Below are 17,232 nucleotides of genomic sequence, written 5' to 3'. Positions count from 1 at the left end.
CCTTTTATAGGTGTTTTTTGGGTAACCGCCGAGGGCGGTTACTCCTTAGTGGGCCACGTTCTGAGGGCGGTTACCCCTTTTTAGGCCATGTCCCTTTCGTGGCTTTCATGGCAACGAACGTGGTTCTGAGTGGAAGTCTTGACGCTCCGTTTAGGAACTCGGGGCGGTTTACTCGCTGTGCCCGCTTCCTTCATTCGGGTCCCGTCCAATCTTAGCCCATGGGGCTTTAATATGGGCTGGGCTTGCGAAATGAATATAACCCGTTTTGGGCTTCGCGGGTTATCACATGCCTCCCCCTTGGTCTAGCAAGAGCCCTTTTAGGGTCTTTTTATGGGGGACGCTTCGTCTTTGTCCGATTATTTCAAAGTTTTGAATTTGTGCATTTCCCCTCTTTCGTTTTCTCCGGCGTCGACCTTTTAATTCCGTTACTTCTTTTCCGGCGTTGACCTCTTAATCCCGTCACTTCACTGTGTTGTTTTTTTCATGTAAGTTTTTCTTTTCACATTTGTTCCTTGTTCGGCTTTTTGCTTCTGTTTTCCTTTTATCGATCATGTCAGACCTCGACTTCGCGCCGTTTGACGACGATTATGTCTGCGAGGTCTCTAACAAGGTCGAAGAGATGGTTGAGGAAGCTTCAACCAGCTCTCCTGGGTGTAATTCTCATCCCGCCGACTTCCTTCATCTGGCGAATACAACCGACGAGGGTTTAGGTTTTGACCCCAAAAAGTTGATTCCGCCACCTGTCCCAACCCCTCGTTTGTTACCAAAGAAGGACAGGTCGGGAAGTCTGGTTTATCAAGAGACAATTGATGATTTGCGGGAGCATTATCCCTGGCTCCGAGGTCTCGAGACTATCATTCCTGGGGAGGATAGGGGACCGGGCGATTACCCAAAGGGGTACTTAACTATTTTCGTGGCCCAGATTATCTGCGGCTTCACTTATCCGCTGGCGGATGAGATTGCTTCCGTCCTAGGCGGTTACGGAATCGCGCCCGGGCAATTGCATCCTAACGGCTGGGCCGATTTGACTCTGGACAAATTCTTGGCGGATTGTTTGGAGGTTCCCTTTTCGCCCAAAATCTTCTCCAAGCTCCACCATTTCAAAAGCTCGGCGGGGTATTTCACTTTCATCCGCCAGAGCGGATACTATGGTTTTGATGAGAAGCTGAACAAGATCCGCGAGTGGGATCGATCTTACTTTTTTATCAAGTTTAATGAGGAAAACCCGAACTTCCTTCGTTGCTGGAGCCGACCCAACGTAAAGAGTTTGAACTTCGGGTATCCCAGCAAGGAAGAATCCGCCGTTATCAAGTTCCTGAAGAGCACTCCTCCTTTTGTATGGACATACGATCAGGCCTTTCATATGCTAAGGAGCCGAGTAGCGATTGCGTACCGCGAGGGGGATCGCATTGTCTATATTCCTTATCACGTTTTTGTGCAAGGTACTTTTTATTTCCGAGTTGATGGTTTCTTTTAACCCTTTGCAGGGGTGATCCTTTATCTCAAATTGCTGCAGATCGGGAGGCTAAAGCCCTAGCGAGAAGAAAGAAGCGGATGACGGAAACCGCTTCCGTTGTAGGGGCGGATCCTTCTGGAGGGACGATTCCTTCTATTGGGGCGGCTTCCCCGGTTAGGGCTTCCGCTTCACAAGGTCCCGCTTCTGCCTCCGAGGATCTTCCTTTAACCAGGAAGCGGAAGATAAGTGCGGATACAGAGTCTTCTCGTTCTAAAAAGAAGAATACTTTTGTGTCCCTTACTGTTGGCGGCGCACCTGTATCCGCCTCGTCTAGAGGAAAGAGCAGTACCCCCATTCACGAGGTATCTTGATCTACTCCCTCTCGTATTGCTACTTTTTCCTCATGAGCTATCTGCCGTTCTCTTGATATTTTTCTTTATGCTTTTGCAGCCAATCCCCGATATTAGCGGATGGTGGACTAGGACTTTTGGCCTGGCCGTGAACTTCTCTTGCAAGGATATTGTATCTTCCATATGCAATGTCCTCGGGCGACCTCCCTCTGCCTCCCGTGTGCGCGAGCAAGTACCGCTCCCTACTGCTGTGGAAGGGATCGAGAAGCGTTCTGTAGAGGTATATTATTGCTTTGTCCTTCGCTTTCAAATATCTTGTGTTCATTATAACCGCATATTTCTATTCGCCCATTTTTATTTGTGAGACATGTTATATGCAGATTATCAATTTCGCTGAGGGCATTCTCCGAAGGGATGCAGAGCGAGCCAAGGAGTTGGAAAGTCTTGGTACGGAATTGGCGACTCAGAAGTCACTTTATGATGATGTCCAAGGGAAGGTGAAGGTCCTAGAGGGCACCTGTCAGAAGGCCGTGGGCGAGAAGGAGGAGGCCCTTAAATCCCTTCAGGCCAAGTCCGATGAACTGTAAAAAGCCCTCGACGACCTAGCTGCTTTCAAGGAGGCCCAAAAGAAGAGGGTTGAGGAGATTTTGGCTGAAGATGGCGCCTGCATCTACTGGTATGGGGAGAGGATTCATGCGGCTTATGAGCACGGGCATCAGGGTCTAGTACTTAACCGCCCCAAAGTTCCCATCCCTGAAAAGGATTTAACTGGGGAGTGGGATAAGCTGGAAGCTGAGGATGCTGATATGGATGAGGTACTCTTCTTAGATTGGAAGAGTCTTCAGGATCCTCCGATTAGCTGCGAGATCCCTATTCAGCCCGCGGAAGGAGAGGCACCCCAAGCCGTTTCTCAACCTGTGCAAGAGGTACCTCTCACCGAAGAGGTTACTGAAGCGGTTACCGATTCAAGGGTTGAGGATTCGCTTGAAGTAGATCCTCCTACCGGAGGAGATGAGGGAGTCGCCGCAGTCCAGGAGGGCATTAGGGGCGAAGGAGAGGAATCTGTAGCATAGCTTAACTTATATTTGGACTTTTGTATGTAAAAACCATGTAACAAACCGCTCTGATATATATATTTTCTTTCGGTTGTTGCTTTTCATATGTGTGTGATTGTCACTTTTTTGCCCTTTATATGTGCCCTTTGTCCTTTTGCCGACTCCATATTTGTGTTTCTTCATAGCTAGGGTGGCCAGACCCTTTTTGCAATTTTGAGTACTCATTTATTCGCTTAATTTTATGCCTTAACTTATAATTCTTCTTTCGAAAATAATCATAAGTTTTGATCATAAGGTTTTGCGAGTGATGCGTAATCATGCATCCGCCTTTCTTTAACAGGCAACACATTTATGTGTTTTTGATTTTAACCCTAAGGTTTTTTGCTAGTGATGCGTAATCATGCATCCGCCTTTCTTTAACAGGCAACACATTTATGTGTTTTTGATTTTAACCCTAAGGTTTTTTGCGAGTGATGCGTAATCATGCATCCGCCTTTCTTTAACAGGCAACATATTTATGTGTTTTTTGATTTTAACCCTAAGGGTTTTTGCGAGTGATGCGTAACCATGCATCCGCCTTTCTTTAAGAGGCAACACATTTATGTGTTTTTGTAAAGAATCCGCATTTTGTTGTAACATACTGAGTGAATGTAATAACTTTTATTGATGACGAGAAAAAGTTTATTACATATGTACACCAATTGTGCGGGATCGAAGCCTCATTAAAACCTTTTATCAGAAAACCCAGTGGGAAAAACTCATAAAAGGAAAAAGAGTACTCGTCATTTCCTCGAACTACTCGGCCTTTCTATATAGGCGTAGATTCTCTAGGTTCCAGGTGCGCGGGAGCTTCTTTCCACTCATTTCTTCTATTTCGAAAGTGGCCGGTCCCATCTTCTTGGATACTTTATATGGCCCGATCCAGTTGACGCCTAGCTTGCCTTTGCCATCTCTAGACTGTATTTTATCTGCTTTTTTCAAGACCAAGTCGTTTTCGTTGATCATTACTTTTCGCACTCTTCTGTCATGGTATTTCTTGATTCTATTGCGGTACATTGCCATTCGCATGTAAGCTTTTTCTCTTCGTTCCTCCACAGAATCCAAAGCATCTCTGATGTTGATAGGATTTTGTGTGTCGCAATAATAAATTGTCCGATCTGTGGGCGACTTGATTTCAACAGGTAGGACTGCTTCGGCTCCATAAACTAGCGAGAAAGGTGTTTCGCCTGTTGCTGCCTTTACAGAGGTTCTGTATGCCCACAACATATGGGGTATCTCATCCGCCCAACCTGTTTTTTTGTCACCTAGCCGCTTCTTGATGCCTTGAACCATGGCCCTGTTGGTAACCTCCGTCATACCATTTGATTGGGGATGGTTTACAGAAGAAAAATGATTCTTGATTCCCATGCTGTCGCAGTATGTTTTGAACTTGGCACAGTTGAACTGGGTGCCATTGTCGGTTATAAGCTTCTGCGGGATCCCAAATCGCATGATAATGTTCTCTCGTAAGAACTCGATCATTCGCTCAGGTGTTTGTGCGGTTACTGCCTCCGCTTCTACCCATTTGCTGAAGTGGTCAACTGCGACTATCAAGTACTTCCTTTTCTTTGTCGTTTCTGGGAATGGACCCACTATATCGATTCCCCATGTTGCAAATGGCCACGCCGTCATTATAGCGATTTGTTCGGCTCCGGGAACATGCTTTTCATTCGTATGTATTTGACAATTGTGACATTCCGCAACCATCTTCTGGGAATCTTCCACCACCTTGGGCCAGTAGTATCCCATCAGTTTGACCTTTCTTGCCAACGCCGCTGAAGCTTCGTGCGCGCCACAAATTCCTTCATGTAATTCTCGCAGCACGTAGTCTCCTTCATTGCGACTAACGCATTTCAACCATGGACATGTGTACGATTTCCGATACAAAGTTCCATCCCGCATTGAGTATCGTGCCGACTGCCCAATTATTTTTCTGGCTAAGCTCTTATCAACCGGCAAATCTCCCTGCTCCAGATATTGGCGAATGGGCATCCGCCAATCTTCATCGTCTTCCAGTTCTTCGATGACCATAATCTGGTCGACCTCGAATGCTGGTGCCGATTTTATTTCCAAATTGCATGCCTTTCGACTCCATGGTTCTCTACTTGCCGCTGCTTTTGCCAATTCGTCAGCCTTTGCATTTTGGCCTCGCGGAACATACACCATCTCCCAAACGACTCCCTTGTGCGTTAACTCTTGTGTCAATCTGCCGACTACCTGATGGTATTTTACTAGCTCCTCCTGTTTCACCAGATAATTTTTTTGTGATCTGGTTTATCATGAGTTTGGAATCGCTGTAGATTACCACTCTTTCTGGGGTGAGTTCATTGAGCAACTTCAACCCGCATATCATTGCTTCATACTCTGCGGCAATATTGGTAGTTTTGAAAGTTAATTTTGCTGCATAGCACAGGCGAATAACCTCCGGGCCCTTGATGACGACTCCCAGCCCAGCTCCATCTGTAGATAATGCCCCATCTGTGTACATGCTCCACTCTTCTTTTTGTGCCTTCGGACATTCATCGTCATCCCAGGTGAATTCGTTCACGAAATCGGTGAGTACTTGGCTCTTTAGCGCTGGTCTCCCTTCATAGCGAATATCGAATTCTCCCAGGCGAATTGACCATTCCATCAACCGGCCGGATGCGTCAGGTTTCTATAATACCTTTCGCATTGGGATGCCAGTTCTCACAATGATAGTATGCGCCTGAAAGTATGGTTTCAATCTAGCCGCCGTGGTTATCACTGCGAGGGCCATTTTGTCCAACTTCGAATACCGGAGTTCTGCATCCTTCGGGACTTTGCTCACGTAGTACACTGGATATTGTTGCCCTTCTTCTTCTCGCACCATCATAGTGCATATCGCCATATTGGTGACGGATACGTAGAGAAATAAATCTTCTCCATCCTCCGGCCTACTCATTAAGGGCGGATAACACAGTAATCGCTTTAGCCCCTCGAATGCTTCTTGACAATCCGGCGTCCATTCAAAGGACTTGGATTTTTTGATGGCATTGTAGAAAGGTAGACATCTCCTAGCTGAGCATGATATGAATCGCCCTAATGCCACCAACCGCCCATTTAGTCTCTGTACTTCTCTTATGCTCCTCGGCGTTTTCATCTCCATTAATGCTTTAACCTTCTCGGGATTCGCCTCAACTCCCTTGCCGCTAACAATGAAACCCAGGAACTTTCCCGCTCTTGCTCCGAATGTGCATTTCTCTGGGTTCAATTTGAGGCCATATTTGATTAGCACTTCCAGGATTTCTTTGATATCCTGCGGGTGGTCTTGCATTTTCTTGCTTTTGATGATCATGTCATCAACATAGATCGAGAAGTTCTCGCCGGATTTGTCTGAAAATATCTTGTTCATCATCCTCTGGTATGTTGCTCCCGCGTTTTTCAATCCAAAGGGCATCACCTTGAAGCAATAAGTCGCCTGGTGAGTTATGAACGATGTTTTGATTTCATCCGCCTTCTCCATGGGTATCTGATGGTAACTGGATTTCACGTCGGTGAATGATAAAGCTTCATATCCTGCAGTTCCATCTACCAATATATCAATGTTAGGAAGTGGATACATATCCTTCGGACATGCCTTGTTCAGATCTTTGAAGTCGACGCACATTATGTACGTTCTATTTGGCTTTTTGACTAGCACCACATTGGCTAACCACTCCGGATAGGTGACTTCTCGAATTGCATCTGACTTTAGCAAATCCGCCACCGCTTTTTCAATCGCCTTTTGCCGCTCAGGAGCATGTCCTCTCTTTTTCTGTCGTACTGGGGTTGCACCTTTGTCTACATTCAAACGATGGGTTGCTACGTCTGGACTTATTCCTTTCAGTATTTTATTTGGGGCGGCAAATGCCGACTCACATTGGACCAGCACCTCGGCAATGGCTTTCTTCGTTTCTTCGGGGAGGCCCGTCGCTATTCGCACATTTTTGTCGCTTGAGATGGCGAATAGTTTCGTTTCTCCCAATGCTTCCGCTGGCAACTTCTCCCCTGCCCTATCTTCCTTGTCTGGCTTTGGTTCAAGTGACAATGTATAGGCCTGTTGAGATACAAGTTGATCACCTTCAACTATGACTCGCCCTTGGTGTGTTGGTAAATGTAGTGTTAAATGCTTCATTGAGATGAGCGACTCCGTTTCTGACAGGAATGGGCATCCCAGAATTATGTTGTAGGCCAATGGGAGATCAACAATTGCGAATTCTAAATCTCCTCGCCATTTTAGCTTTTTATCGCCCATTTCTGCCTCCAACACCACCTGTCCACTTGTTTGAGAGGATTGACCCCCAAAACCTGTTACATCCATGAATGTATGTTCCACTCGCTCGTCATTAATTCCCAACTTGTTGAATGCAGTCCGAGTAATAACATTACAAGAACTGCCAGTATCAATAAGGACCCGCTTGACGTCCCATCCTTCTACAGCCATTGTAATCACCAAAGCATCCGCATGCGGCTCCGTGATTCGCGCGAATGAGTAATTGAGGGCATCCCCCCTATGAGTGTTGCTTTTTCGCTGTTCACGGCGAGCTCTTTTTGTTGGAGGCTCATAGATCCCGCCGGCTATCACGTTTATCACTCCTTTTTTCTGCTTCTTTTCGGGCCTTGCCTCTTCTTTATGTGGTAACGTTGCTTTCTCGTCACCAGTCTCCTTTCGTACAAATTGATTCAGCTTGCCCCTTTCGATCAGCCTTTCAATCTCCTTCTTCAATTCATAGCAATCGTTCGTGTCGTGGCCGTTCAATCTGTGGAACCTGCAATATTTGTTAGGATGTCGCCCCAAACTGGTTCGACCTTTTACCTCGGGGAACCGCACATCCTTCTTCAGGGGGCTCTTTTCGATCCAAAGTAACACCTCCTGGCGAGTCGTGTTTAATGGTGTCTGAGATCCGCCACTTTAAAAGGGGTGATCGCCTCTCCGAACAAAATTACTTTTGGACTGGGTCTGGCGCCGATTGTCCGAAGTGGATCTAGCGGCATCTCTTTCTCGTCGGGTTTGAGCCCTATGTTCCCTGTTGACATCATCCACTTCCATGAATTCCTTTGCTATTTTCATGAGTTCGGCCACTGTGCGCGGCTTGTTGCGGATGATTTCCTCCCGCATACTCCAATCTGTGGTTCCATTTGCCATGATGTTGCGGATGCTCACGATATTCGGGTTTTGCAATCGCACCAGAATATCGTTGAATGCGATAACAAATTCCCTTAGGGAATTATAGTTCCTCTGTTTGATCTCCTTCAGCTGCCTATCCGTCACATCCGCTGATTTACAGCCCACAAATTTCGCACAGAAATCCCGACTATATTGATGCCAATTGTGAATAGATTCTGCGGGTAAAGATCGAAACCAATCAGATGCGGCTCCGCCCAAAGTTGTCGAGAATAACCTGCAAATGATGCTTTCACTCACTCCTGCAACATCCATTAGTTCTCTGTAGTTCCTGACATGAGCCTTAGGATCAGAATTTGGATCCCCATAGTATTTAGGTATCGCGGGCGCTTTGATTCTGTGATCTGGAATGAATTCCCGCAACGAAGGGGCAAAAGGTGAATCGCTCTGGACCTCTGCTCTCGGCCTAGGCGAGTACCCCATTCGCTCCATCATGCTTCGTAATTGATCTTCTAAGTCAATATCGGGTATTCGCCGGACTTCTTCCATCCACTGCTGGTGAATTCTGGGTGGCATCCACCCGCCCATAGGTGTTGAGACGTGTGCCTGTTGGGGGACTAACCGCTGTCCCGTTATAGGATCAAAGTTCCATGTGTGCTCTCGCCCAGGAGTCATCAACTCCGAATGTCTGTGAGGAAAAGGTTCCACTTGCTGTAGCGGAAGAGTGCCTTGCACTCCTGGCAACGGTTGGGATGGCTGCCAGGTCGGATGTATCGTCGTAATGAGATCTGGGTGCGAGTAGTTGCTCGGGTGGCTGTGTGGGTTTGTGCGACTACTCTGGCCCACTTGATTTGGCGCCTGAGATGGCTGCGGGAGGGCCGATATGACAGGGATAGTCGGTGATTGTGTTGAGATAACCACAGGTTCTTGAGGAGCAGCCGCCACGGCGGTATTGTGTTCGGCGAGGGCAGTTAGTAAATTAATCATTCGATCTCCAGCCGCCTGGCTCATGTTCGAAGCCAAGACTTGTCCTGCCATTTGCACGAAATCACTATTGGACATTTCCATATCAGTTTGCACTTGGACTTCCAATAAGGGACTCAATTGTCCCGAAGGACCCGATGAGCTAGGCACCACAGGCTGTGTACTTGCAGGTTGCGAATTCGCAATCCGTGGTCCCCTGGAGTTCATACTGGTTGATCTAGTGGTAACGCCGGTCGTTCGTGATGGTTCTGACATGTTCTTCGTGTACCTTTAACCAAATGTTGGTAAAAAAGGTCCACGCTCACCGCACCAATGATAACTTGCTGGATCCGATTTGATATTCTCTGCCGGAGTTACCTGCAAAACAGAACCGGAGACAGGATCTCCGGGAAAACTCTCCGACGATCAAGTCAGTTTTTGTAAGAAGGTTGGTAATTTGACAATAGTATTGCGGAGAAAAATGTGAGCGTACCTCCCCCTTATTCTTAAGGCCTTTTATAGGTGTTTTTTGGGTAACCGCCGAGGGCGGTTACTCCTTAGTGGGCCACGTTCTGAGGGCGGTTACCCCTTTTTAGGCCATGTCCCTTTCGTGGCTTTCATGGCAACGAACGTGGTTCTGAGTGGGAGTCTTGACGCTCCGTTTAGGAACTCGGGGCGGTTTACTCGCTGTGCCCGCTTCCTTCATTCGGGTCCCGTCCAATCTTAGCCCATGAGGCTTTAATATGGGCTGGGCTTGCGAAATGAATATAACCCGTTTTGGGCTTCGCGGGTTATCCTAACATAAAAATTATTAGATTCTTAGTTAAAGATAAACTCAAATAAATTAAAAATTAACTCAAGTTGATTTTTTAAAACGTGTAATTTTTTAATTTCCATAAAAAAGTGTAATTTTTAATAAATTATTAAGTATGTATATTGGAGAATTTATATTCATTGTTTTTTTTGTAGACATCTAATATAATCAAATTATGAAAAAGTGAAAAAGAAGAAGAAAGAAAAGCAACAACGAATAAAAAAGAATACACGATTCAGACTGTTTACTGCTGGTACAATCTGTGAAAAATGCGGTGATAGTCAGACTATTTACTGCTAGTACAATCTGTGAAAAATGCTTCGCCAATTCTATCCACCGTCGGCCGTATTGTTTCAGACTGTAAATCTCTCTTGAGAGATATGCCTTTTTGCTGTGTTAATTTTGTTAAACATTCAGCGAATCACCTAGCTCACGTGCTAGCACGGGCTGTTGGTTCAACGCCTGGATACGGGGAGTGGTGGAATGTACCACCCCCTTTTTTATGTAATGCCTTACGGGCTGATTCTTAATTCATATTCTTTCATTCTTTCAAAAAAAAAAACATGAAAAACATATGGATTTTGATCTTCTCAAATTGGTTTCAACTTTTTTTCCCCCTAAACTTGTTAGCTTAGCTCCTTCTATTTAGGTGTTTGGTTGCTCATTTTCATACTCCTATTTGTAATTCCATTTTAAAATGGAGAGTTTTAATTGTTTGGTTCATGATCTTTTGTTTGCTTTTTACATCTGAAAAGTAATTTTATACAAAAGAAGCGAATCTTTGCTTTTTGAAAAAACAATTTTTTCTAACAGCAAACAACAAACAATAAACAATAACAACAAAGAGTAGGTAAAACAAACGAGTTCTTAGTGGCGAATCTATCAATCCCTCAACTCAACTAATGTAATACGTTATGCCTATATATTTATGTGCTTACATGACATTGATTAGTCATCTCAACTCATCATATGCATCCTATTATCCCTTTCAATTCACCAAATGTAACAGTTCGTACCCTTTGAGATTTTACGTCTATTTCAAAACAATGAAAAAAGAGTTCACATCAGAATGCAAAAAGTGCATTAGAGAACGGATGCAGAATGTATCTTATGAGATATATTTAATGCCATGTAGATACAAAGATATCAAAGTATAACAATTTTTTTGATGATGGTATAGATTGACCACTAAATAGAGGTCAAAGAAGATGATGTATTAAACTTCAATTTTTTTTCCAATAACTAGATTTTAGGCTTAATACACTATTTGCTTTCTGAACTTGTCCCAAAAGTTTGATTCATCTCCTGAACTTTTAAAGTGTCCCGATAGCTCTTTGAATTTGCATAAAATGTTCAGTTAGCCTCCTGAACTTGCGTAAAATGTAATCAATTAATCACTCGGTTACAAAAAAAGTAAGTTAAATGCGGAAGATGTATTCCACACATCTTAGAATGTTACTACATAATTAAAAAAATAAATTAAAAATGAAGTTATTACTTGCTCAATTATACAACTTGTCTTCTGATATTAGAACTGCATACCCCGATTTTGGTCGTTTTATTTTTTTTAAGACTCGTACAATACATCTTCCATATTAAACTTACTTTTTTGCTACCGAGTGATCAATTGATTACATTTTATGAAAGTTCAGGGGACTAACTGGACATTTTATACAAGTTCAGGAGGCTATCGGACACTTTAAAAGTTCAGGGGCCAATCAAGCTTTTTGGATAAATTCAGGGGGCCAAATGATGTATTATGCCTGGATTTTAACTTTAAGAAGTCATATTTAATAGGTCTGAATCATTAATTACAAAATCAAGACTTATCTGACTTCTAAAATGAGTAAATTACATCAATGGTATCTGAACCTTAACCTAATTCACACTTTGGTACATAAATTACATTTTGTATCAAAAATATACCCGAAGTAACAATGACCGGACAATTAAGTATATTTTACCGGTTAATGGTCGGTCAATGTGATTTTGATGAGTAAATTACACTGATGGTATCTAAACTTTACCCGAATTCACACTTTGGTACCTAGATTTCATTTTGTCCAAAACATACACTTCAAGTAAAGATGACTCAATATTTTAGTATATTTGACTGACCAGTGATTGATCAACCCGAGTTTGACCATTTTAAATTAAAAATTGAGACTCATCGTACACTCAATTAACATAAAATTATAATACTATTATTTAGCTCATAAATGACAGTATTATAATTTTATGATAATTGAGTGTATGGTGAGTCTCAATGTTTAGTTCATGTTATCCGGTCACTAACCAATCAAATCAACTAAACCTTTCAGTCACCTTTAATTGTGTTATGTTTTTAGGATAAAATAAAATCCAAGTACCAAAGTGTGAATTATGGTAAAGTTCAGGTACCATTAATGTAATTAACTCACGAAACTCGCGTTGGCCGATCATAACCGGTAAAATATACTAAATTGTCCGGTCATCGTTACTTCAGGTATATTTTTGGGACAAAATGTAATCTAGGTACCAAAGTGTAAATTATGTAAAGTTCAGGTACCATTGGTATAGTTTACCCCTTCTAAAATTGAAACTCAAACTTAAAATATTTCGAGCCAAACCATGTTTTGATTACGGATATGTTCGTATACGGTATAAAATTAGGCTTAAAGCATTATTTGACCCCTCACCTATCTAAAATTATGTCATTTGGCCCCTGACTTATTATTTGGTCACATTTGGTCCTTGACCTATCCCATTTAGTGAAATTTCACTCAATTTATATGAATACTTAATGGAGTCGTTATCTCATTAACAAGTAACGATATTTTGACATTTAAACTTGAAACGTGATATTTCTTAAAGGTTTTTTCCACATTATGTGAAAATAATTAATTAGATTTAAAAAAGAAAAAAAAAAGAAAAAACAAATCCTAAACTAAAATCTATTAAGTTCAAGTGTCAAAATATCGTTACTGATCATTGAGATAATGATTCGGTTAAGTTTGAATCCAAATTAGATGAAAGTTCACCAATTTGAAATAGATCAGAGGCCAAATGTGACCAAATAATAGGTCAGGGATCAGATGACAAAATTTTGGATAGATAAGAAGTCAAATAGTGTAAGCCTATAAAATTATGACTTGATACATCTTTAATCTCCTGTTTTGTTAAAAAATGTCCACAGTCTTCTGTATTTTGAAAAATTTTATTTGTTTATAAATTTGTATAAAATGATTTATTGATATACTAAAAATATCTATTTAACTCCTTGGATTTTTTTAAAGTGGTATATTTTCCTCTAAATTCATTTAAGGGGTGTTCAATTTTTTCAAAATCTCAAATTACTCCGATATGTAAAATTTAGGAGGTTAATATGTCACTTTAAAGAATTCCAGAAAGTAAATAGGTCATTTTAAAAGTACAGGGGTATTTTTAGACAAATAGAACGTCCCCTTTATTTAGTCCCAACTTCAACTGTCATCCCGAACTTTTAAAAGTTTTAAATAACCTCTATTTTTGTCAAATTTCATTCAATAAGCTCCTATCCTTTTCCAAATTAACCCTCTGTTCTTGTCCAATTGCATTCAATAATCTTATATTCTTGTCCATTTGCATTTAATAACCCTAAAAATTCAGCTGACTCATAAACTTTCAAAATTTCCTATTTTTTTTATCTATTTGATATTTTACTTTGACACGTGATGATCACTTTGACATATAATAGAATATGTCTCTTATTTCAACGTTTAACAAATTCTATTGAAAAATAGAAAGTTATTAAATATAATTGAAAAATAATAATGGATAATTTGGAACTCTTAAAAGTTCAAAACCAGTTAAAGTTTTAAGTCAATCGCTTTATAAAAAAAACTTTTTTAATTTTCTCATAAGTATTGCATGAAGACTATTTTTTAGGAACATGGGCGAAAAATGAAGGCTTAATACCTTTGCATCTTTCTGAACTTGTCTCATTTGGTCAATTAGCGTCATTTATTTAGTGGCTCTCAACTTAAAAATTGACATATATTTCGGCTCTCTTATGCCTACATGACATTGAGTACAATCAAGACACATCTACACAATTCTAATACACCTTTTACATCTTGATGTGAACTCTTCATTCCTTGCTTTAAAAAAGACTACAAAGCGTTACATTTGTTGAGTTGATGAGTCTAATATGATGTAAAAGATGAGTTGAAGAGATTTATCAATGCCATGTAAATACATGAAAAAAAAACATTAAGACCCTCTTTTTGTTTGGGAGAAAATATTGTGTTCTGGAAAATTTTATGTAGGAAAAATATTGTAGAGGAAAATAAAATATTTTCCTGTGTTTGGCAACAACATTGGAAAATATTTTCCAACCACTAAATATAAATTTTCTGTATTGTTTTTAGGGAAAAGTATAAAAATAAATCTTGTGGTTACACCTGTTTTCAATTGCAGTCTTGTGGTTTAAAAGTTTGCAAAATGGTACCTTGAGGTTCATTCTGTTAGCAAACACATACCAAATTGACTAACGGTGTTAAAAGTCAAAGGGAAAAGAGTTAATTTGGTCCTTATATTTATTTATTTTTATAAATTAACCTCCTTATTATCTAATTATCACAAACAAACCAAAAATAAAAAATAAAAATCAATTATACCATCATCTTTATCTATTTATTTCTTATTTTTTTTTCTTTCTCTTTCTTCTCTCTTAATTTTTTTCTCTCTAAAATCAATTGAACCACCAAACAAACATCTGATTGTTGCAACTCATTATCCCCTCTAATAAACATGAAATGTCAAATAGAAGAAGAAGAATGGCAAGCAATGGATTACCAGCATCTTCATGTCCAATAGCGATGAAAGCAACATCAAATGGGGGGTTTTCAAGGGCAAAATCCATTCTGTCGGTATGTTAAAATAATTTTGTGTCAACGGAGGCATTTAGGTCTATTGGTCTGCAAAAAGACAGAAAAGGAAATGGTGTTCATGACTTGCAGCATTTGCTTTAAATCTTCCTTTCTTACCAACACCTTCATCCTCACAAATCCATCTTCATTTGTCCCAGAAATCTTGGATTCCAACACGTTAATGTTTCTGAGATTTCGAATCATTTCTCTCTTTGGAACTTGTGCAACTCTCAAAGATTCCATCTTTTCTTTCGACTCTGCTTTATTCTTCCTTCTATATGTCAGAAAATCTGCCAATCTGGAAAATTTGCAGAGAAATGAGTTTCAGCCATGTTAGAAATTCAAATTTGTTTAAGGATGGATTATGGATGGATTTGTTTTGTTGGAGGGGATAATGAGGTGAAATAATGGAATGTTTGTTTGGTGGTTCAATTGATTTTAGAGAGAGAAAAATTAAGAGAGAGGAGAGAGAAAGAAAAAAAATAAGAAAGTAAATTGAGAGAGAAGATGGTATAACTGATTTTTATTTTTTATTTTGAGGTTTGTTTGTGATAATTAGATAATAAGGGGGTTAATTTATAAAAATAAATAAATAAAAGGACTAAATTAACTCTTTTCCCTTTGACTTTTAACACCGTTAGTCAATTTGATATGTGTTTGCTAACGGAATGAACCTCAAGTTACCATTTTGCAAACTTTTAAACCATAAGACTGCAATTGAAAACAGGTGTAACCACAAGGTTTATTTTTGTACTTTTCCCTTGTTTTTATTTTCAATTGTATATATAAAACACACAAAAAGAGATTCACATACATGAATGACGGGAAAAATACGAAAATCACGAAAAACAAAAAAATATTAAAAACATGGAAAAAAGTGAAAAAACATGAAAAAGTGAAAAAAATTAATGTTAAAAACACGAAAAACGTTTTTTCACATTTTTGACATTTTTTTGTACGTTTTCTCGTGTTATTAATCTTATTGTGTTTTTTTGCATTTTTTCGTGTTTTCACGTTTAGTTTTGTTTTGTTTTCGGTTTTTTTTGGGTTTTCCCTCTTTTTTGCGTTTTTTATTTTTCGCATTTTGTTACTTTTTCATGTTATTCACGTCTTTTTCACGTTTTTCGTATTTTTCACGTTTTCGTGTTTTGTTTGCATTTTTCGTCTTTTCATGTTTATCACGATTTTGTATATTTCATGTTTTGTCACTTTTTCGCGTTGTTCATGTTTAGTGTCTTTTCAAGTGTTTGCTCTTTTTTTTTGCGTTTTTGTGTGTTTTTCGCGTTTGTTCACCTTTTATATTCTCGTGTTTTGTAACGTGATAACAACGCCATATTTTCCTGAGGACCAAAGGAGATATTTACCGAAACGACCACGTATGGGAGCGGCTTGAAAAGGAGGATGGCGTATCACGCACGTCATCCGAAGGCGGATCACCGAGACTCCACCACATGAGATCCATAGTCAAACCTACGAGAGATCCGCCATCACCCTTCGATCCGCCAGCTAAGCAGTTGAGCCGACTCTTCAATAAAGACAGTAAATGAGCCATTAATGAGCTAACGGCCATACTTAAAGGAAACTTGTAACCGCCATTAATGGGGCATTAATGGAGACTTTCTAGTTACCGAGGGTTACAACTACATGACTATATATAGCTTGCATCTCAAGCTATCAAGGTACACACTCACACAATCCTAGAAACTCTACTTTCTCAATTCAGTTTATTCCTCCGTTTATTATACTGACTTTGGCATTGGAGCTTCCCCTCGTCGAACCCAACGACGCCCCCACAGGGACGGAAGCTAATCGGAGATTCTCCACTAGTCATCAATTGGTGCGGTGAACGTGGAGGGCCTAACCAAATAAGGGTTTCGTTCACATTGTAAGACATGACGAGTGGAGGGTCTAATCCCTCAACATGGATTGAAACACCATTGGTAACACCATCAACCAATCCTGTTACGAACGCTGGCCGCATTGATTCATAAGCTCCTACGGTGTATGGTGAGGGAAGTATGTCACCTGACTCATTTCTTGAAGTATGTGCGGGATCCATAGGAAGAGAGCTTGGTCCTGAGATGGAGAGCCGCTTAAGGTCATACATGTTAATTCCACCGCTTCGCCGTACGGCACCAACTCCTACCGCACCCCAATGGCAAAATATAGCTATAGGACCAAACGCTCATGATTCTTCATTTTTTCACTCTCAACTTGCGGATTCCACGGTGATTACTTCCGTAGCAGCCAGTGACCCGCCATTAAATCGGTGACTGTTTTCTGATGGAGCGGAAGGGAGTAGAAGGAATGATCAAACTTTTCCTAGGGGATCTGAAAACCCAAGGATTAACATTGGCGGGTCTCGAGCTCGTAATAGCGCGAGGCCGAATCCCCCAGAGGGCGGACCAGAAGGTCGAAGACATAAAAAGCACCGGAAGACGGATGGCAGAAGGCGATCTAAATCTCCATCTCACCTAAAACCTAGATCCTCCCAGCGAGGTAGATCTCCTCCACCCCCAGAACGAAGAAGGAGTAAACGGC

This window comes from Euphorbia lathyris, chromosome 8 (genome assembly GCF_963576675.1).
Source record: "Euphorbia lathyris chromosome 8, ddEupLath1.1, whole genome shotgun sequence".
Lineage (NCBI taxonomy): Eukaryota > Viridiplantae > Streptophyta > Magnoliopsida > Malpighiales > Euphorbiaceae > Euphorbia > Euphorbia lathyris.
This window is presented reverse-complemented; position numbering follows the sequence as displayed.